The 22060-nt window shown below is 40.8% G+C and overlaps 1 protein-coding gene across 1 annotated transcript in view; it reads right to left on the reverse strand.

Annotated features, from left to right (window-relative positions):
• Nucleotides 1-22060, reverse strand: part of LOC126473965 (proton-coupled amino acid transporter-like protein pathetic) — a 442265-nt gene that overhangs the window by 352062 nt on the left and 68143 nt on the right. The window lies entirely within an intron of this gene.

The following is a 22060-nucleotide window of genomic DNA, read 5'->3' on the forward strand; positions in this document are numbered from 1 at the left end:
CATTGTATCAGATACAATGTTATGGTTTTAATCAATCGATAAAGAAATTTCCATAAAAACAGTCAATTTTCATATTTATACTATAAACCAATAATGCAGCTTTAATTATTTTGTGTTTTGACACTATTTGACACACAATCTGAGATCACATAAGTTCTGTACATTAGCTTATAAAATTTCAAAAACTACTTTCTGAAGTAGAAAAAGGACACACCAAACACTTTAAATAATATCCTTAAGGTAACTACAATACATCACTGTAAACACAGTCATCTTTTTTATATTAACCAATGCCCATTCTTTCAAATATAATTTTTAACATATTACCGAACTGTTTCTTGTGATTCGAATACCTTCTAATTTTTTGGTTTTCACACAGCATGTGTACCTTGAACACTATGGTGCTGTCGGATCCTAGTTTATTAATGAAGTAGTTAACAAAATTTCCCAGCAACCAGTACACAGTGTTATTTTTTGCCTCTGGGAAATAGCGTGCTTCAAGCCTGTGTATCAATGACACCGATATACTCTTATGGGATGTCCTTGTAATCAGAGCTGTTTGCTCTCGGATCCACTTAGAACTATTCATGTGACCGCTGCAAATGAATCCACGAATTATTGTGTCAATTAGATCGCATTGTTGACATAAATTTGTTTCACAGAGTCCGATTGCGTACAGTCTTTCATTGGTGATAAATATGTTGTTAACTGTCTTCTACCATGACTTTGTATATTAGACGTCAGCACATTAGAACTAATGTTTTTCCAAATTTCAGTCCAATCAATGTTTGGAAACTGCCGTTCTATTTTGTTCCTTCCTTCGCTTTTCTTTCGTTCCAGCATTATGGCTCTTGATGTTAAGTGTCGTGACTGTCTGATTTCGGCACTTACATAACTGAACTCATCATAGAAAACCCTCACATGCTGTAAACGACTGTTGATATTCTGCGCGTCAATCGGGGGAAGCAGGCTTCGAGGTTTAATGATCTCGAAAAGTTGGCTGGTTATGCTTTCTAGCAAGTCTCTTATTAAATTAACTTGCCGACTGATAAAAAGTGCAGAGGCCTTATCTGTTATATCAGTTAATCCTAGTCCATCAGTTTTAGGATTTAAAGTGCAGGTAGGCTACTCTTAGCGCTTCACCTTACCACAAACAGTTTGTGATTATGAACATTAATCTCCTCGCTTTCATTCTCAATATTGGAAACAGCTGGGCAGTATAATAAGCTTTAGCAAGGATGCATGAGTTGATATACTTTGTTCTTTGAACTTGGTTCATATATCGAGTTAAATTCTCTATAATGGCTCCTCCTTGCACTTTATCTGCTGCAACATCCCAATTTAAATCCGTCATTTTCATGGGGCATGCTGTCATGGTGATCCCATGTGTTTTATAACGTCGGACTAATTTTACCCACTCGACGCTGACATTACCAAAACCTCTGAGATTTAACATCTTACTTTTTTTCGTTTGCTTTGGCTCCAGATGCTCTACAGTACGTATCAATCACTGTTGCAAGCGTGGTTGCCTCTTCATTATTCCTTATAACGACCACTATATCTTCAGCGTAGGCTCTTATAACTGTTTTATTTCCTGATAATGTTGAGGTTTTCAGTCTGGCATGGACATGTTGGAGGAAAGGTTCCAGTGAAATGGCGAGGAGCGACAGGAACAGAGGATTTCCTTGAACACCTCGTTTTATTTGTATCGGCCTGGATTGTTGACAATTCACCGCTACGTTTGCATTTATTCCAGTTGCTATGTTCTTTATCAACTGTATGACCCTATCGTTGAAACCTATTTTCTTCAACGTTCGTAGAAAATAGTCATGATTTACTACATCAAGGATTTATAAAAATTAAAAAAAAAGCACCCTTTATGTTTTTTACAGAAATTATTGGAATGACATCCCTGAATTCTGCTAGATTTTGAAAAATGGTTCTGCCTTGCGCGCAGTTCTGATGTTTACTAATAATTTTATCTCTAAGACATGAAATTCTCTTGTTTACTAGCCTAGCTATGACTATATAATCATAATTCAGCAGCGAAATTGGACGAAAATTGTTTAAATCTTTGTTTCCATTATTTCTTGGCACAAGAACAATTTTACTCTCCTCAAACTCAATTTACCCTGAATAACCTCATTTACAACGTCCGTGATTTTCGCACTCACTAGTGGCCAGTAAAGGATGTAAAACTCTGCTGGCAGACCATCCGGTCCTGGGGATTTTCTTGGTGGTGAGGCGCACAGACTCTCATACACGTCCCCTTCACTACCTCGAGAAAATTTTCGTTGTCATCTTCTATCAGCTGTGGGGCTAGGATGTCAAGGAATTCTTCCAAGGATGCATCACTACTTTGATTTACAGAATATAGCTCGCAATAATAGCGGTAAATCTCGTCCATGATATCCAGATGGGTTTTGAGAATCGTACGCTTTTTTTGTTAGAATTTCATAAATGAAAGTCCTTCTTCCGCTTCACGTATGCTTCACTAAATGATACAGGGAAGTAGTTTTGTCTTCTGCCACCGAATTTGCCTTCGATTTTATTTTCAACCCTTCCATTTGATTTCTCTTGATATTAAGTAACTTGTCTTTGACTTTTTTGATGTCTGCTATCCGAAGTGAGAAGAGACCTCATCATATAGATCTCTCAGAACGGTGTAGTAATATTCTATAGTGCATTTCAATTCTCTTGCGCTCTGAGCACTGTGTTGAATAAGAACCTTTCTCAACTTTGCCATTTTAATCCACCAGTCGACTGCCGTGGCATATCTACTACGAGCACGCAGGCACATTGCCCATGATTCTTTAATCAGGTCTTTTAAACCATGATTTACTAACAAGGAAATGTTCAAATTTCACTTTTTCTTTAATCGGCGAACCGGCTGTATTGTTAGATTTATGCAAGCTAAGACACTTGAATGGTCTGAAAAGTACGTAGGAGTGGTTTTTACTATTGTCACGGAAGTTTCAAGCTTTTTGGAAATATATATCAGTTCTACTACGTGATCTTGCCGTGACATTAGTGAACTCAACAATGGAAAGGTATTTGATTTGCCATATATCCTTTAATTCTAAAGCAGTAACTAGTTGTTTTAGTTCACTTGAGAAATTAAAACTAGTAACTGATCTTTTCGATTTAAAACACAATTAAAATCACCTCCAAGTTATAACTGTCTTGGATTTTTTCGTAACAAGTACATCCGTTCATCTTTGAAGAAACGTGCCCTGTCAACTAGTTGAGAACTTCCTGAAGTTGCATACAGGTTGATGATAGTCACATCATAGATATTTAGTCCTATTCCCTTCCGGACTCCAGTCGCTCCACTTCATTTACTGGAATCCCTTCCCTCACCAAAACAGCTGTTCCAACACTTGTTTCGTGAGACACATTTATGTAACTGACATAACCGGGAATTACTAAACCCGACATTAGAACTTCTTGTAACAGGGCAATATCAGTCGCGGATTCGTACAAAAATTCCTTAAGTGCCGATAGTTTCAAACCGGACGTAATTTTATTTATGTTTATAGTGGTGACAGAATAATATTGCGTCATTGCGCTGTCAGTATGGAGTTGTTTTGATGAACTAATTTAGTTTTTTATGGTTCAGGGTTCAGTTGAACTATTAACAGTTTTCTCGGAAGGCTGAACATGGAATAATACGTCAATCAGTTTATTAGTTACTGTCCTGTTTTATTCTACTTCTGAGGTTTTCTCTTGTGCCGCTAGCAGACTAATTTCGTTGTACACTTTCTGATTTTTCCTCCAGCGATTCGTGTAGGACCATTTTGTACCGAACATTCTTTGGGTTTGGGTCGCCCTTCCCGGATTTTCCCTTCCCTTGGTAACGATCTACATTCACATTTGGTTGCGTTTTTATTTTACTTCGCGGCTCATGTGGAGCAGCAGCAGCCGCTTTCGGAATTTCATTTTGTCCACCACTTCCTTATTCTTTATTAATATCACTTACTTCCTGATCGAGGGAAACAAATGGAGACGCCAGTTCTGCAACCACTCCCTGAACTTGTTTACTAACAGATAACTGCTGATCTTTTCAATCAGCCACTTCACTTGTTGTTTCTTGCAGATTAATAGTGACTACACCCCCTTCATTTTCTGGTACCATATGTGTATTATATTTCCGTTCATCAGTTTCCATTCTCATTCTGCCTTGCGGTTTCTCTGCCTCCTCATCGCACTGTTTTTGCTTGCGAACTGAGAGAATTGTACGGGACAGCTCGTCCTCTAAACAACTATCAGTTGTCTCTAGAGGTCGTTTTCTCGGTCGCATTTCAGTTTCACCAGTAGTGGTAACAGCGCTTTCCTTTGTTGTTAACGGGGGAAATTGACTGTTATCGTAGGATATCAACTTGGCTCGCTGCGTGAACATCCTCAACCAGTTGCTCCGGGCTATTCTTTGGTAACAGATCATTGAAGGTAAGTTTCTAACGCTGTATCAAATGAGTTTTAAGAAAAACAGTTCGCCGCGGACATTCCTGTCTGAAGTGGCCGGTTTCGTTACATATACGACATGTAGCTTCCTGACCTGTATAAACAATTTTTGCCTTATACCCACAAACAGTTATATGAGACGGAATATTTTTCTTTAGGCCATCTCCACACAGCGGACCCCGTCGTAACACTACAGTTTAAAGTGAGAGGACCACCGTTCGTTTGTAATTGATTTAACGTCCCCATAGTTTTAAAGAGCTTCCTTAATCATATCATTTTCAATTTCAATGAGAAGATTCGAGACACGAACAGTTTTGTAATCTATGTCAGCTCTATAGATGGAAACCTTACTTTTACAACCATTTCTATGCACAAAATCTACTTCATAGCCCCACTTTCGTAACACTTTATCAACAGTCGCAGCACTGAATAACATGACAAAAAACAGTATTTTTCCTAATCCAGTTGCCAGGTATGGAAGGTTTCAGAATTTAGGCCAATTACCTGTGTAATCTAGTCATCTATTTCCAGGGATGTAGGCTGAACAGGACGGGATTCCTTGTAAAAAGCAAATACCAGAGTATTCTTCCGGAGGTTTGTAGCCATGGTTAATGCAGCGACGAAATTTCGGTTAGACAACGGAAATTCCAATAACCAGCAGCACGACCGGAAGGAGCAATCAGATCACAAGGAATAGGAACGAACGCGGAGATTTACAGACGGACAGCACTCGGCGAAGCCCAAGTACAGCGACATAAGCCGGCCGGGGTGGCCGAGTGGTTCTAGGCGCTACAGTCTGGAACCGCGCGACCGCTACGGTCGCAGGTTCGAATCCTGCCTCAGGCATGGATGTGTGTGATGTCCTTAGGTTAGGTTTAAGTAGTTCTAAGTTCTAGGGGACTGATGACCTCAGATGTTAAGTCCCATAGTGCTCAGAGCCATTTGAACCATTTGAACAGCGATATAAACACGGAAGTGCAGCGCAGCAGTAAACAACGTCCACTCGCTAGCGCTTCTGAAACGGAACTGCTAAGCCGGCAGACATGAAAATAATGATAGTTTGTTAGTCACCGCCAGTTTAGCGCCAGAAAAATGTTTGAGTATGATCAGAGCAAGTAATGTTTTTCTTATTGGAAAGAGAAACTATTGCTACATTGTTCTCACTTCAGTTTTTATGATTTCTGTGTCAAATTTAGCAACATCTCTCTTACTTTAAATTCAATAGCTGCCTAAAACCCTGCCCATATCATTCTAACAATTTCACGGACCTGAAAATCAAAACCAGCCCATGCCTATATCCTACAAAATAAAAGGATCTTTTTATAGATAATACACTTTACAAATTTCGATGTTTTTCACGTGAATTCAAAAGATAGTAGCAGATTTTACGCTATTTTCTTCTTCATCGTCCCTCGAAAGCATTCGCAAATACGGTAATATCTGAAGATTTTTGCGTCCAAACGTATCCTTAACTTCTAATGAAAACTGAGATTCAATACACATATTTGATCATCCCGCGGTTCCTGTGCAGCCAGAGGAACTCGGACACACTGAGTAAATTGGTGCAAAGCCTTCAGCTCCACAGTACCCGCTCCCTGACCAGCGCCACTCAAGACGTACATTACTAAAAGTGAAACAGATACCTTAGATTCCTTTTCCGGTCTAATAATATTGGCGAAAGTGATTCGTTGCAGAGCTCTAAGTTCCTTCTTAACGCTGCGCTAGTTCCAGCATCAGCCACTGGCAGCGCCACACTGCAGTTACTGTGCAGATGGCGCCACACTCGTTACGGTCTCCGCTTGACAGCGTATCAGTCCGGCACCAGCTGCCGGAGAGAGAGAATGTGGCAGGTTGTTACGGCTAGGGTAGTAAGCTCCCGCAGATACATGTGGACGCAAACTTTGTTCACTACATAGCAATTTTTTTTCAGATTTACTAAACCGCACCAAATATAAGACAATGTCGCAAAACGGCAACAACCCTAACTCGAACTGGGGCTGAGTGATTGTCTGCGAAAGATTTTACTTCTTCTTGTTTGAGGAATATGAGGAAAGGTAATCAGCGCTTAACATCTTGTTGACGACAAGATGGTTGGAGAAACAGCACAACCAAGGACCGGGGAAAAAAGTCGATCCTATCTGCTTCACAGGAGCCGTCGTAGTAACTTGCATTAAGCGATTTAGGGAAATTTTGGAAACCTGCATCTGGCTGGCCAGGTGAGGATTTAAACCACGCCGGCCGCAGTGGCCGTGCGGTTCTAGGCGCTACAGTCTGGAACTGAGCGACCGCTATGGTCGCAAGTTCGAATCCTGCCTCGGGCATGGATGTGTGTGATGTCCTTAGGTTAATTAGGTTTAATTAGTTCTAAGTTCTAGGCGACTGATGACCTCAGAAGTTAAGTCGCTCGACAGGAGCAGTGCCGTTCATATTGCAGGCTCGAAGTCAATCCGACAGAGGTAATAGGTATGTTACGGAACACCATTGCTGATTTGGATACAAGACATACATGGTACTCAACCAAATTACAATACTACACCGAATAATAAGAGACCTAGAACCAGAAACAGTGTACTGTTTACTCCTGCCGCCAGTAACTGAACTAGCTGGCGCACTGCACGATAAGGTGGGCTTGGGCCTCTGTTCTTAGTTAGTTAGTTACACGTTGTATAGATCACCTGAACGATTCTTTTATCAAAATGATGTGAGACAAGTCAGTTTACACCATACTTCTCCATGATTAGTGTTAACATTTAACATTAATGAAGACATTATCATTTTATTCCAACCCATGCGACTGAAGATCAAGTTTTCCTTTTCTTTACTTTTTAATGACCACCATTTTGTAAGTAGAAATTCGTCAGTGGAATAGGAGTTTTCCAGGGATAATGATTTCTTAGAGTCAGATTGAAAACTTGTTTTTCTACCCGACAGACGTTTTATGCTATTAGACAAATGGTCAAAGATTTTTCTTTTTTGTTGCTGTTTACTGAATTCCTTCCTGAGCCACTGACAGAATTAATAATGGGAAATAAAAGTCATTTTTCCATCCAGTTCTGCAGGTGCGGACGTCACTGTTCTTCTCAAATTGTGTTGGATTATTTATGAAGAATTCCATTAGCGAATCTACGTATTGTGAAGTTGAAACGAACAGTTCCTTGAAGAGGTACAAACGTGACGTCCGTGGTGAACATCACGTATTATTGTTACTGCTCGCTTTTCAGCAATAAATACTTCCATTCTAGATCATGAATTATCCCATAAAATTGTTCCACGTGATTATTGAGTGAAAATGTGCAAAATATGTTGTCAGATCCTTGATACGTTCTTCTTCCTAAATTAGCAATTATACGAACAGCAAAAGTCGCTGAATTTAAGAAGCTAAGTGTACGATTCTTCAAATTCAAGTTTTAATCGATGCGTAATCCCAAAAATGTAGAACATTCTACCCCATTTACTGACTCCTGTTCATGTCCTACATCAGTTGTAGGTATGACCTATTTGTTATACAGAACTGAAGGTAGTGTGTTTATTTAAAAACTTACAGAGAGTCCATTTTCAGAGAACAATTTAATAACTCTTTCTAAAATATCATTTACAAGCTCTTTTGTTGCTTTCTCCCTAATGGGATTTATAGTAACACCAGTATCGCAGGGAAAAAGGACCAGTTTTGTATGTTGAGTGTTAAGTGGAAACTCATTCACATATGTAAGGAACAGGAGTGGTCCCAAAATTGAACTCTGTGGCACTCCCTTTGTGATTTTACCCCAGTCAGTGAAATTTTCTACCGCTACGACAATGTCTGAATTATTCAGCACAACCTTTTGCACTGTGTTTGTCAAATATGACTGAAATCAGCTATGTGAAAAGTCTTCAGTTCCATAACACTTGAGTTTTTGTATGAGGATATCGTGATTTACACAGTCGAAGACCTTCGAGAGGTCGCAAACAATACCAACTGGTAATATATCATTATTTCAGGCTTGTGCTGTTTGATAATTGATCGTATAAATATCGCTTTCAGCCGAGAAACCCTTCTGGAATCCGAACTGTGATACGATAAGTAAATTGTTTCCATTTAATTGTGCGGGGACTCTTGAGTACTCGACGATAATTGTCCATCTCTCTTATGAAGTGATCTAATAACTGCATATTTTAGCCCGTCTGGAAAAATTCCCTGTACCATTGGTGCAATGCATATATCACTAACGACATTACTTATAAAGTTGGTACAACTTTTCAGAATTCTGTTTGAAATCCCATCAACCCCCACAAGAACTTTTGTTTTTAGAATATTTATAGTTGTATTAATATCAGTGAAAGATGTTGATGCTACTTTTAGAGCTTTAAAGTTTTGTGGAAAGACATTTTCTATAGACTCTCTTGCTGCTTCAACTGAACCATTTAATCCTATATTTGCAGCTACATTTAGAAAGTGATTGTTAAATGTACTTGCAACATGCGAATTTATCAGTCACAAAATTTAGCTGTTATGGAATCTTGTACATTGACTGGCTGTTATATCTCCGGTTGACAATGTCTCATATAGTTTTAATGTTATTACCTGCATCATTTACTTCTGTCAGGACATATATAGTTTGGGACATTTTAATGACTTTCCTTAAAATACTGCCAATGGTCTTGCCACAGTAGTAACTTCGGTTCCAGTCAGATCACCGAAGTTAACTGCTGTCGGCTTGGCTAACACTTGGATAGGTGACCGGCTAGGTCTGCCAAGCTCTGTTTGCATTCGGGGCGCACTCAGCCCTTGTGAGACCAGTTGAGGAGATACTTGACCGAGTACTTGGTCACGAAAACTGACAGCGGCCGGGAGAGCGGTGTGCTGATTTCAGGGGGCCCCTGTATATCAACATCCTGTGATGCCTGTCATTGAGGATGACGCGGAGGTCGGTCGGTACCATTGGGCCTTTCACGTCCTGTTCGGACGGTATTTAGAGCTTTTGCAATACTACAGTATATTTTGTAGTATGCAAGTAATATCGGATCTTGACAAACTCTAGCCTTTACATAAACTTCCCTCTTCCTATTACAGTACTGACCATTAAAATTGTTACACCACGAAGATGACGTGCTATAGACGCGAAATTTAACCGACAGGAAGAAGATGCTGTGATATGCAAATGATTAGCTTTTCAGTCCATTCACACAAAGTTGGTGCCGGTGGCGACACATACAACGGGCTGACATCAGGAAAGTTTCCACCCGAATTCTCATACACAGACAGCAGTTGACCGGCGTTACCTGGTGTAACGTTGTTGTTATGCCTCGTGTAAAGGGAAGAAATGCGTACCATCACGTTTCCGACTTTGATAAAGGTCGGATTGTAGCCTATCGCGATTGCGGTTTATCGTATCGCGACATTGCTGCTCGCGTTGGTCGAGATCCAATGTCTGTTAGCAGAATATGGAATCGGTGGGTTCAGGATGGTAATACGGAACGCCGTGCTGGATCCCAACGTCCTCGTATCACTAGCAATTGAGATGACAGGCGTCTTATCCTCGTGGCTGTAGCGGATCGTGCAGCCACGTCTCGATCCCTGGGTCAACAGATGGGGACGTTTGTAAGACAACAACCATCTGCACGAACAGTTCGACGACGTTTGCAGCAGCATGGACTATCAGCTTGGAGGCCATGGCGGCGGTTACCCTTGACGCTGCATCACAGACAGGAGCGCCTGCGATGGTGTACTCAACGACGAACCTGGGTGCACGAATGGTAGAACGTCATTTTTTCGGATGAACCCAGGTTCTGTATACAGCATCATGATAATCGCATCCTTGTTTGCCGACTCGCGGTGAGCGCACATTGGAAACGTGTATTCATCGTTATACTGGCGTATCACCCGGCGTGATGGTATGGGGTGCCATTGTTTACACGTCACGGTCACCTCTTGTTCGCATTGACGGCACTATGAACAATGGACATTACATTTCAGATGTTTTATGACCTGTGGCTCTACCTTTCACTCGATCCCTGGAAACCCTACATTTCAGCAGGATAATATACGACCGCATGTTGCAGGTCCTGTATGGGCCTTTCTGGATACAGAAAATCTTCTACTGCTGCCCTGGCCAGCACATCTCCAGATCTCTCACCAATTGAAAACGTCTGGTCAATGGTGGCCGAGCAATTAGCTCGTCACAATACGCCAGTCACTAATCTTGATGAACTAAATGGTTCAAATGGCTCTGAGCACTATGGGACTTAACATCTATGGTCATCAGTCCCATAGAACTACTTAAACCTAACTAACCTAAGGACAGCACACAACACCCAGTCATCACGAGGCAGAGAAAATCCCTGACCCCGCCGGGAATCGAACCCGGGAACCCGAGCGTGGGAAGCGAGAACGCTACCGCACGACCACGAACTGCGGACTCTTGATGAACTGTGGTATTGTGTTGAAGCTGCATGGGTTGCTGTACCTGTACACTCCATCCAAGCTATGTTTGACTCAATGCCCAGGTGTATCAAGGCCGTTATTACGGCCAGAGGTGGTTGTTCTGGGTAGTGATTTGTCAGAATCTATGCACCCAAATTGCGTGAAAATGTAATCACGTGTCATTTCTAGTATAATATATTTATCCAATGAATACCCGTTTATCATCTGCATTTCTTCTTGGTGTAGCAATTTTAATGGCCAGTAGTGTAGATGAGATTTTAATCCCTTAGTTATCCACAGCTTCTTTTCTGAAAGTTTCTGTATGGAGTGTAGCCATGTATGCAAGTGAAACATGGACTATAAACAGTTTAGACAAGAAGAGAATAGAAGCTTCTGAAATGTGGTACTACAGAAGAGTGCTGAAGATTAGATGGGATCCTTTCTCTATTTTTTAAGAAATCTACATTGAAAGATTAGATGGGTTCCTTCCTCTACCTTTAAGAAATCTACATTGAAATTTCCACAAACTACTAACTGTTCATTCTTGTCTGACAGACAGCTCAATAACACATCTAGATTTCTCATAAATACGTGAAACTTTCCTAGAGGGAACCTGTAGACTGTTGCAGTAACAACTCACAAGCACATGTTTCTAGATTCTGATCAACATTCAAACTATGTTGCAACTCCTCCTGTTTCTATTATAATTCTACTTGAAAATGACGCAAGCCTGTAATCCGTGATACTTAACTTATCCACCCCTGCAGTTTCATAGTGTTCAGAGAGTCACAGAACATCTGCCTCTTCAGAATTTTTCTCATTTTCTATGCGTACAGTAAGTTCATCTATCTAGTTTTTTAACCCTCTTATTTTCTGATGAAACAAATTAATTTTATTTTTGTGGAAACTGTTACACGTATTACGTTCTTGTACTGTTTTAATTTCTTTAAATATTCTCTGTCTGCAACCTGACTCTAACCCAAAAATGTGCACCTTTGATTCCACTAATCACAGGGATAGTGTCTTGTGTGCTAGTTCCCTTACATTTTTGTAAGGTGCTCAACTAACCTTTCCTTCCCTCTCCTATTTAGGTGCCATGATTAGTGTATCCCCATCTCCCAATTGCAGCAACAGTCACGGCACAGAAATGAGACGTTTTTTCGGTCAAAAGTAACTCGCTCAGCTCCTTGGTCATACAGATAGCAGCCGTGTTAGCATGGGGCTGGTCATGTCGCTACAGACTTCGATAAACCATACACGAGCGTGTGCTGTTGCTGCTGCTATTTTATCCAGATCACCTTTAATGCTACATTTAAGTTATTCACGATACTTGCCACCTTTTCTTCTACGCCTAGCTTTTCCTGTAGCAATTGGCCTACATCTCTCCCGCGATTGCTCCCTAGAACCATGACTGTTTGCTTTCTACGTGACTTTTCTATCAAACCAGCCTTAAGGCCGTTTCTGACTGAGAACTGCGTATACCGAAAATTTTGATGAAGTTGATGATGACCTGTAGGCGCAGTCCTATCGTAAGTAAGCTAAGTCTGTACGGTACGACAAGTTAATAAAACAACAATCGGATCATGATTACACAGTCGCGATCAATGAAGAAGAGGCTGCCACAACTGTATAATTACGATGCTGAAATTTATTCGAGGTATATTTGAAAGAAATAACGCAGTATATACTTTGTAAGTAGGCTGTTTAGGTTTTTTTATTGGTAACGCCACCTCTGTATGAAAATCACTGGCTGTGCTGTGTGCAGTCTGTGGCTGCTTTGCATTGTTGTAATACTCGCCATTGTAGTGTTAGGCAGCTGGCTGTGAACAGCGCGTAGCGTTGCGCAGTTGGAGGTGAGCCGCCAGCAGTGGTGGATGTGGGGAGAGAGATGGCGGAGTTTTGGAATTTGTCATGAACTGCTATATTTATATATGATGATATCAAGGTAAATACATTGTTTGTTCTCTATTAATATCTTTCATTTGCTAGCCTTCCATAGTTTGAATCTTTTATTTAGCTGGCAGTAGTGGCGCTCGCTGTATTGCAGTAGCTTGAGCAGCGAAGATTTTTGTGAGGTAAGTGATTTGTGAAAGGTATAGCTTAATGTTAGTCAGGGCCATTCTTTTGTAGGGAATTTTGAAAGTCAGATTGCGTTGCGCTAACAAAATATTGTGTGTCAGTTTAAGCACAGTCATGTATAATTGTTCAAAGGGGACGTTTCATATGGCGACCCTGCCAGGATACGAACCTGGAATCTTGCTGTTTATATTAATTGTTTTATGTGCTGCTGCATTGCCTCGTCCCTTAGTTTAGCATCTGAGCTCAGTAGATTTAAGTTAGCTTAAGAGGGGGTAGACTATATAAGAAACTGACTATGGAGAATAGGTAAAGAATGCATTACGAAGTTATATGAAAAAGATTTGGGCCCAAATGAGTATTGTACAATCAGAAATAATTATTTTGAAAGAAATATGAACAGAATACAGAAAGCAGGCTTAGATAGGACTTTTTGGGAATAATGGTGAACAAAGGGAAATCTTCATGCAAAATACTGCAGTAAAACAAACCCTGTCCTTTCCCTTTTGTGTTATCCCACTATATGTTTGTGTACCCTTGTGTATTTGTTTTCTTCCTGTCTCTGTGTACTGTTTCATAGAACTTTTTTCTCTTCTAATACAAAGTTACATTCACTATGATGAGGAATACTGTTATCCTCAAATACAATTGGCATTAATAATGTGTTATTTACTTTGTAAAGATGTTTAGACATTATTTATTCTGTTTTGTTTTAATGCTCATGTGTAAAGTTGATGTTTCAAAAGTTATTCTGATCTTTATGTATTTACTTATGTCATAATTCCTGTAACACTGATGTATATGTCTATTTCTATTCTTTTGTAAAGTCTGTGTTACTACAAATGTTATCTGTACTATTATGTTCTTTAATGATGTACTTTTTACCTTTGTTATTGTATTCTCATGTTATAAAATTGTCATTGACACCAGTTCATCAAATTAAGCAACTTGAAAGTTACATTTCACTGCACATGTTTCTGTTGGTCATAGTATATGGACAATGTGTGAGAAGTAGGGACTGATAGTGTTTGCACGTGTGTTAATCATTCAGCAAGGGACTGGATAACAGCATTGCTGGTTCTAAGGACAATTCCAAAAACTTTGTGAGTGCACAAGTGGTGGTTATGGACTTGCTATATTCTCCGCAAGAATCTTCGATGGTGATTGTGCACCTGCACAGTCACAACAGATGGCTGCTGGCTATCTCTACAAGGACTACAGTGGGTCTACATCTTTGATGATCCATCAATACCATTATTTCTACAAGGACTGCAGTGGGTCTGCACCTCTGGTGGCCCACCAATACCGTAATCTCTACCAGGACTTCAGTGGGTCTGCTCTGTGATGACCTACCTACCAATACTCTTCAAAATTTCGACTGACTCTGCTGTGGGTTTGCTCTGTTGTGGCCCATTACCTGTATGCATGTCAAGAGTCAGCACTGTCTTTCCGTTGGAAGGACAACACCACTTCTTCAAGACTGCATGGAAATCCACTACTTCTGTGTGCATTTTCTTTTACTGCTCAGACTTTGAGAAAAACTCTGCATTTTTACTGTGATGAACAATCTGGACTGTCTTTATGGACTGTGACAAAATTTTAGCTTTTGACCAATATTGTATCAATAAGTGTGTGCATTTGATTTCTTTGTTATTGTAATTATGAAAAATTTTTTTCAAATCTGTATTGGCCACTGCCCAATCCAATTTGTAAAATTTTTTGTGGGGAGCAGGGGGGCTATGTAAGTAGGCTGTTTAGGTTTTTTTTATTGGTAACGCAACCTCTGTATGAAAATCACTGGCTGTGCTGTGTGCAGCCTGTGGCTGCTTTGCATTGTTGTAATACTCGCCATTGTAGTGTTAGGCAGCTGGCTGTGAACAGCGCGTAGCGTTGCGCAGTTGGAGGTGAGCCGCCAGCAGTGGTGGATGTGGGGAGAGAGATGGCGGAGTTTTGGAATTTGTCATGAACTGCTATATTTATATATGATGATATCAAGGTAAATACATTGTTTGTTCTCTATTAATATCTTTCATTTGCTAACTATCCCTATCAGTAGTTAGTGCCTTCCATAGTTTGAATGTTTTATTTAGCTGGCAGCAGTGGCGCTCGCTGTATTGCAGTAGCTTGAGCAGCGAAGATTTTTGTGAGGTAAGTGATTTGTGAAAGGTATAGTTTAATGTTAGTCAGGGCCATTCTTTTGTAGGGAATTTTGAAAGTCAGATTGCGTTGCGCTAACAAAATATTGTGTGTCAGTTTAAGCACAGTCATGTATAATTGTTCAAAGGGGACGTTTCAACTTGAAACGATTAAAGGATGCTAGTCAGGACATGAGACAAGTAGGTCGGGCGAGAACTGAATGTAGACTGACATGCAGTGTCCATCGATTCCTGAGGTTGTCTCCATACCCTACACGTTCATCCGCTCGATACAATTTGAAATGCGACACGTTCGACCAGGCAACATATTTCCAGATATCAACAGTCCAATGTCGCTGTTGGAAGGCCAGGCGAGACAACATAAAGCTTTGTGTCGTACAGTCATCAAGGGTAAACGAATGTGTCTTCGGTTCCGAAAGCACATATCGATGATGTTTCGTTGAATGATTTGCAAGCTGTCACTTTTGATGGCCCAGCACTGAAATCGGCAACAATTTTTGCGGAAGGGCTGCACTTCTGTGACGTTGAACGATTTTCTTCAGTTGTCGTTGGTGCCGTCCTTGCAGGATCTTTTTCCGGACGTAGTGTTGTCGGAGATCTGATGTTTTACCGGGTTTCTGATATACGCAATACACGCGCGAAATGGTCACACGGGATAATCCCCACTTCACCGCTACCCCGGAGATGCTGTGTCCCATCACTCGTGCGGCGACTATAATCCCACGTTAAAAGTCACTTAAATCTTGGTAACCTGCCATTGTAGCAACAGTAAGCGATCTCACAAATGCGCCGGACACTTGTCTTGCATAGGCGTTGCCGACCGCAGCGCCGTATTCTTCCTGTTTACGTATCTCTGTATTTGAGTACGCATGCCTATACCAGTTTGTTTGGCTTCAGTGTAAAAAGCGTGCTTTGTAGAGTTTTCATTCATTTCGCGTGTTCCTTAAATTAAAACCGAAGCGCGGGGGAACTCCGAGAGTTTAAAAAAGATAGCATTTCTGGAGTAAGTGGAGCGAGACATGAGCCGTTTATGTTAGTGTAGTTTCCAGGTAGTGGTTCAAAAATGGTTCAAATGGCTCTGAGCACTATGCGACTTAACTGCTGTGGTCATCAGTCGCCTAGAACTTAGAACTAATTAAACCTAACTAACCTAAGGACATCACACACATTCTTGCCCGAGGCAGGATTCGAACCTGCGACCGTAGCGGTCACCCGGTTCCAGACTGTAGCGCCCAGAACCGCACGGCCACTACGGCCAGCCCAGGTAGTGGTTGTAGCAGCAGGAAGAGTGCAGAACGGTAATTGGAGGATTGTGGGGTCCAGCCCCGATGCTCAAACTCTTTTCAATTTTTTTTAATTTTTGTTTTTGTTTTTAAGTTACTTGCACTGTACGTAAACCGAAATACTGTATACACACCTGTGTCCAAAGTTAAAGCAACAAAATACTATTTCCCAGTCCTGTGTCTAATTCACGATATAATCATACAAACTGTGAACAGAAGCCCTTACGATAATGTTCTCCACGGAAGATGGCATTCCGATCAACGGGCAACCATGCCAACAATGACGTCAGGGCAACTGTCCAGCTGGGTAGTTTGTGCCAGGTAGTCCTAGACTCACAGTCACTGGGTACACAGTCACAGACGGTGTACTATGGCACAGACAAGGCGCCTCCCAGACTGCAGTGGAGGGCCACAGGAAAAATGTAAGCAGGAGAGTCGCAAACTTATGTGGCCCGATGGCTTAATGTGAATCGTTCTGTTGTTTCTCGGATGAAGTGACAGGTTATAGAGATCGAAACTACGTCCCGAAGGTCAGAGCAGGGTGAAAGAGTGGTCCGCTATTTGGCTGTAAGGGCACGATGATACCGCCTTAGTGCTGCACCGCAACAGGCATCTGACCTCGCATCATCAACTGGATGTGTTGTATCGAGACAAACGGGGTACAGAAGATTTTAGTTGTTGTTTGTTGTTGTGATCTTCAGTCCTGAGACTGGTTTGATGCAGCTCTCCATGCTACTCTATCCTGTGCAAGCTTTTTCATCTCCCAGTACCTACTGCAACCTACATCCTTCTGAATCTGCTTAGTGTATTCATCTCTTGGTCTCCCTCTACGATTTTTACCCTCCACGCTGCCCTCCAATACTAAATTGGTGATCCCTTGATGCCTCAGAACATGTCCTACCAACCGATCCCTTCTTCTGGTCAAGTTGTGCCACAAACTTCTCTTCTCCCCAATCCTATTCAATACTTCCTCATTAGTTATGTGATCTACCCATCTAATCTTCAGCATTCTTCTGTAGCACCACATTTCAAAAGCTTCTATTCTCTTCTTGTCCAAACTATTTATCGTCCATGTTTCACTTCCATACATGGCTACACTCCATACGAATACTTTCAGAAATGACTTCCTGACACTTAAATCAATACTGGATGTTAACAAATTTCTCTTCTTCAGAAACGCTTTCCTTGCCATTGCCAGCCTACATTTTATATCCTCTCTACTTCGACCATCATCAGTTATTTTGCTCCCCAAATAGCAAAACTCCTTTACTACTTTAAGTGCCTCATTTCCTAATCTAATTCCCTCAGCATCACCCGACTTAATTAGACTACATTCCATTATCCTTGTTTTGCTTTTGTTGATGTTCATCTTATATCCTCCTTTCAAGACACTGTCCATTCCATTCAACTGCTCTTCCAAGTCCTTTGCTGTCTCTGACAGAATTACAATGTCATCGGCGAACCTCAAAGTTTTTATTTCTTCTCCATGAATTTTAATACCTACTCCGAATTTTTCTTTTGTTTCCTTTACTGCTTGCTCAATATACAGATTGAACAACATCGGGGAGAGGCTACAACCCTGTCTTACTCCCTTCCCAACCACTGCTTCCCTTTCATGTCCCTCGACTCTTATAACTGCCATCTGGTTTCTGTACAAATTGTAAATAGCCTTTCGCTCCCTGTATTTTACCCCTGCCACCTTTAGAATTTGAAAGAGAGTATTCCAGTCAACTTTGTCAAAAGCTTTCTCTAAGTCTACAAATGCTAGAAATGTAGGTTTGCCTTTCCTTAATCTTTCTTCTAAGATAAGTCGTAAGGTCAGTATTGCCTCACGTGTTCCAGTGTTTCTACGGAATCCAAACTGATCTTCCCCGAGGTTGGCTTCTACTAGTTTTTCCATTCGTCTGTAAAGAATTCGTGTTAGTATTTTGCAGCTGTGACTTATTTTTTTTTTAGTAGAGAGGCCTTTATTGCAGGAGACCTGTTGTCTGTTTACCTCTGGCGTGTCTTCATAGAAGGCAACGTCTAGAGTGGAGCCGTCAACATGCCATCTGAACGGTCAAACAGTGGGCCAATATTATTTTCACAGATGAGTCCCGGTTTGATCTAGACAGTGAGTCTCGATGGATTTGCATCTGGAGGGAACGTGGAACACGATTCCGGGATCCAAGCATTGTGAAAAGAGACCGAGATCGAGGAGGATCCCTAATGGTGTGGGCAAGATTATGTTTACCACTCGAATCCCTCACGAAATTATACGGATGAATCGGCAAGGTTAAACTGCTGTCAGGTAGCGTGAAAAGATCTTCGGATCTCATCCACGGTTGTTGCGAGGTGCTGTGAGTCCACACTTTTTATTGATGGACGATAATGGCCGACCTCTTAAAGCACAGGTGAGTGATGTTTTTCTTGGACATGGACGACATTGCACGCATGGGGTGGCCTGCTCGCTCTCCCTACTTTAATGCCATAGAGCATATCTATGATGCACTTGTGAGGTGGCTGCATCACGTCAGCATCCTACAACCACTTTCAAGACCCGTGAGCAACTTTGTAGACAGAATGGGCGTTACTGCCTCGACATGAGATTGATGACATCATACAATGCATGAACCGTCGCTGGCAGGCCTGTATTGCTGCCAGAGGTGGTCACATCCCATACTGAGTACATTAACCAGTTGTCAGAATGTGTGCGCAAATCCGTTAAGATGGAGAAAGAACAAAGAATAGTTTTGTCTACCGCTATCCGTGTTGCACTTGATTACGTCCTGCATTCTTTACATTGTTTCTACTTCACTGTCACCTTTATATACTGTTTTGCGGCAAAATAAACTCAATCCTGCAAAATTTCTGTTTGTTCTTTTGATTTTAGACACCAGAGTACAAAGTAACCCAGTCGTTTACAACGCAATATGGTATAACCATTTTTGTAAAATTATTGCGAAGAGACTCTTGTGCCTACAATAGGCTAATGGGTCTTTTGGACTGAGATTCGAAAAACGGCGGGCGAGATCACGGCAAAATGTACATTCGTTCTCATTTCTTCGTCAAAATCTGGGAAATTTACAACAGCCTCATGTAACTTTCTTACTTACTGGTCTGATGAAGGTCTACGTGCAGGTGGACCAATTTCTTCTGTCAATGGACAAAAAAAAAAATCCACAATTATGCGAAGAGGTCTTTCAAGCTGAATGATTTGTGTCGTGCAGTGATTTTCTTCAAATGCATTCCTCTGGTGCTGCCCTGCGATGTCTATTTTTATCGTCAGGTAAAGAATAAAACTGCTCTTATCTCATCTAGAGAGCAAAATAAATCGTATCCCGAGAACACGGCATCAAAATACATTCCACTATACATCAACCTCTATCCTCGCCAATATCTGTCTAAATCATGCGTTCGCCTGGTTTGTTACTTACTGTGCGATGAGAGTGAACCTCTTATTAATGTAAACTAGCTTTGTTTTTCTGTATAAACCTTAAAACTGTCATATAGTTCCAAAAATATAACTTGTAAAAAATGCCGAGGAAATTACTGCTCCCCAAGTTTTTACTACGACTATCACACCAACAAGTGTAAATCATCAGTTGTAAAATAATAAAAGTATCTAATTTTATACATGAAGTTTTCGTGTACGCCTTAAAATCCATCCCTGGAAGCTTATTTCCAACCCCAAAATTTCCTTTGCCTTTCCTTTTCACGCCTAATATGAAAATATTAGTAGAAACAACACACTGAACAATATTTCGCGTTATTTGCAGTGTAAGTAGCTTAAAAAATAAAAAAAAATAGTTTCTGGAGACGGATTCTTTCTCACGAACCTCGGATTACTGTTATATGCTGTTTCCACGGCACAAACCACTGTCTGGAAACTACGCTAACCATAAATGGCTCATGCATCGCCAGACCCGCACCATAAATGTTTCTTTTTTCGAAACGCTTGGCCATCTGGAACTCCAACTCCTGTCATTTCATTTCAGTCCAAAGGTTTCATATACCATAAATTTGAACGAGGTCGGTGATGACGTGTAGGCATTGTCAATTTTTATTGCATATCTCACAACCTATATTTGACAAAGGCTTCCCGCACTGTATACCGATGATTCAAGGCACGATCTTAAAAAGTATATTCTCAGGTATGCTGGCATCTCGAAGAATTTTTGACAGAAAGAACCCAATACGTCTTAATACCGGGTGATCAAAAAGTCAGTATAAATTTAGAAACTTAATAAACCATGGAATAATGTAGATAGAGAGGTAAAAATTGACACACATGCTTGGAATGACATGGGGTTTTATTATAACAAAAAAAACCATATTGCTAGAAGCGTGAAAGATCTCTTGCGCGGGTCGTTTGGTGATGATCGTGTGCTCAGCCGCCACTTCCGTCATGCTTGGCCTCCCAGGTCCCCAGACCTGAGTCCGTGCGATTATTGGCTTTGGGGTTACCTGAAGTCGCAAGTGTATCGTGATCGACCGACATCTCTAGGGATGCTGAAAGACAACATCCGACGCCAATGCCTCACCATAATTCCGGACATGCTTTAAAGTGCTGTTCACAACATTATTCCTCGACTGCAGCTATTGTTGAGGAATGATGGTGGACATATTGAGCATTTCCTGCAAAGAATATTTGCTTTGTCTTACTTTGTTATGCTAATTATTGCTATTCTGATCAGATGAAGCGCCATCTGTCGGACATTGTTTGAACTTTTGATTTGTTTGGTTCTCATAAAACCCCATGTCATTCCAAGCATGTGTGTCAATTTGTACCTCTCTATCTACATTATTCCGTGATTTATTCAGTTTTTAAATTTATACTGATTTTTAATCACCCGGTAGATACTGGATTTTCAACAAGAAACATTTGGAAAAGATGACATTGAGCCAAAGGAGAACGGTATTGCTGTCTGAAAGAAACAGAAGTTCTGGCTAACGAAATTAACGTAAAGTGTACGACAAGGAAACCCAATCGGACATCTGAGGTAAAGAACGTGCACACATTATTAGCGGTACAGTTGCATAGAGGAAAAGTATCTTCGCTGATTGATGGAAAGAAAACGCAGAGAGACTTCAACAGAATTTCCATTTGACTTTGTGAATGGCATTATGAGTAGATAAATGCAAGATGACGCTGCTAACAGAGACAATGGACCAGATATTAGCCTCTTACAATATTTATAGTAGCTATACAATTAAAATCTTTACAGACAATAGTAATATGATGTATCGCGAGGAAAGAACACATAAGCTTTGCAGTAGGAAACGCGATTGGTAAACTTAGCGTTCTGGGATAGTGCACTCGATGTGTGAAGGGAATTCCTTATATGACGCTATTGGGACTAATTCTTTTCTTCCTTGTTTTGAAACCTTATCAAATAGGCACTAAGAGAAACGAGATTCAGATCCGTGCTGCCCGGATCGTAATTGGTAGATATACCTTGCACAAAAGCCTGACAGAGATATTCAGGAAATGTAAATAGAAATTACTGGAAAAAGACTAGGTTTACTTACTTTTTAACGCGAATGCATGTTGAGTATACTTACAGAACCGATATTCGACGAAGAGAGTGTAGCCTTCGTTTTGCCACCGTCGTAGTGTGGATAAGACAGATTAAAAGGTCAATCTGACAGTAATTTTACTACATTTTTGTGAAATTGCTTTCCAGTCTGAGTTTTTCGTATAA

The sequence above is a fragment of the Schistocerca serialis genome, chromosome 4 (genome assembly GCF_023864345.2).
Source record: "Schistocerca serialis cubense isolate TAMUIC-IGC-003099 chromosome 4, iqSchSeri2.2, whole genome shotgun sequence".
NCBI classification, from domain to species: domain Eukaryota; kingdom Metazoa; phylum Arthropoda; class Insecta; order Orthoptera; family Acrididae; genus Schistocerca; species Schistocerca serialis.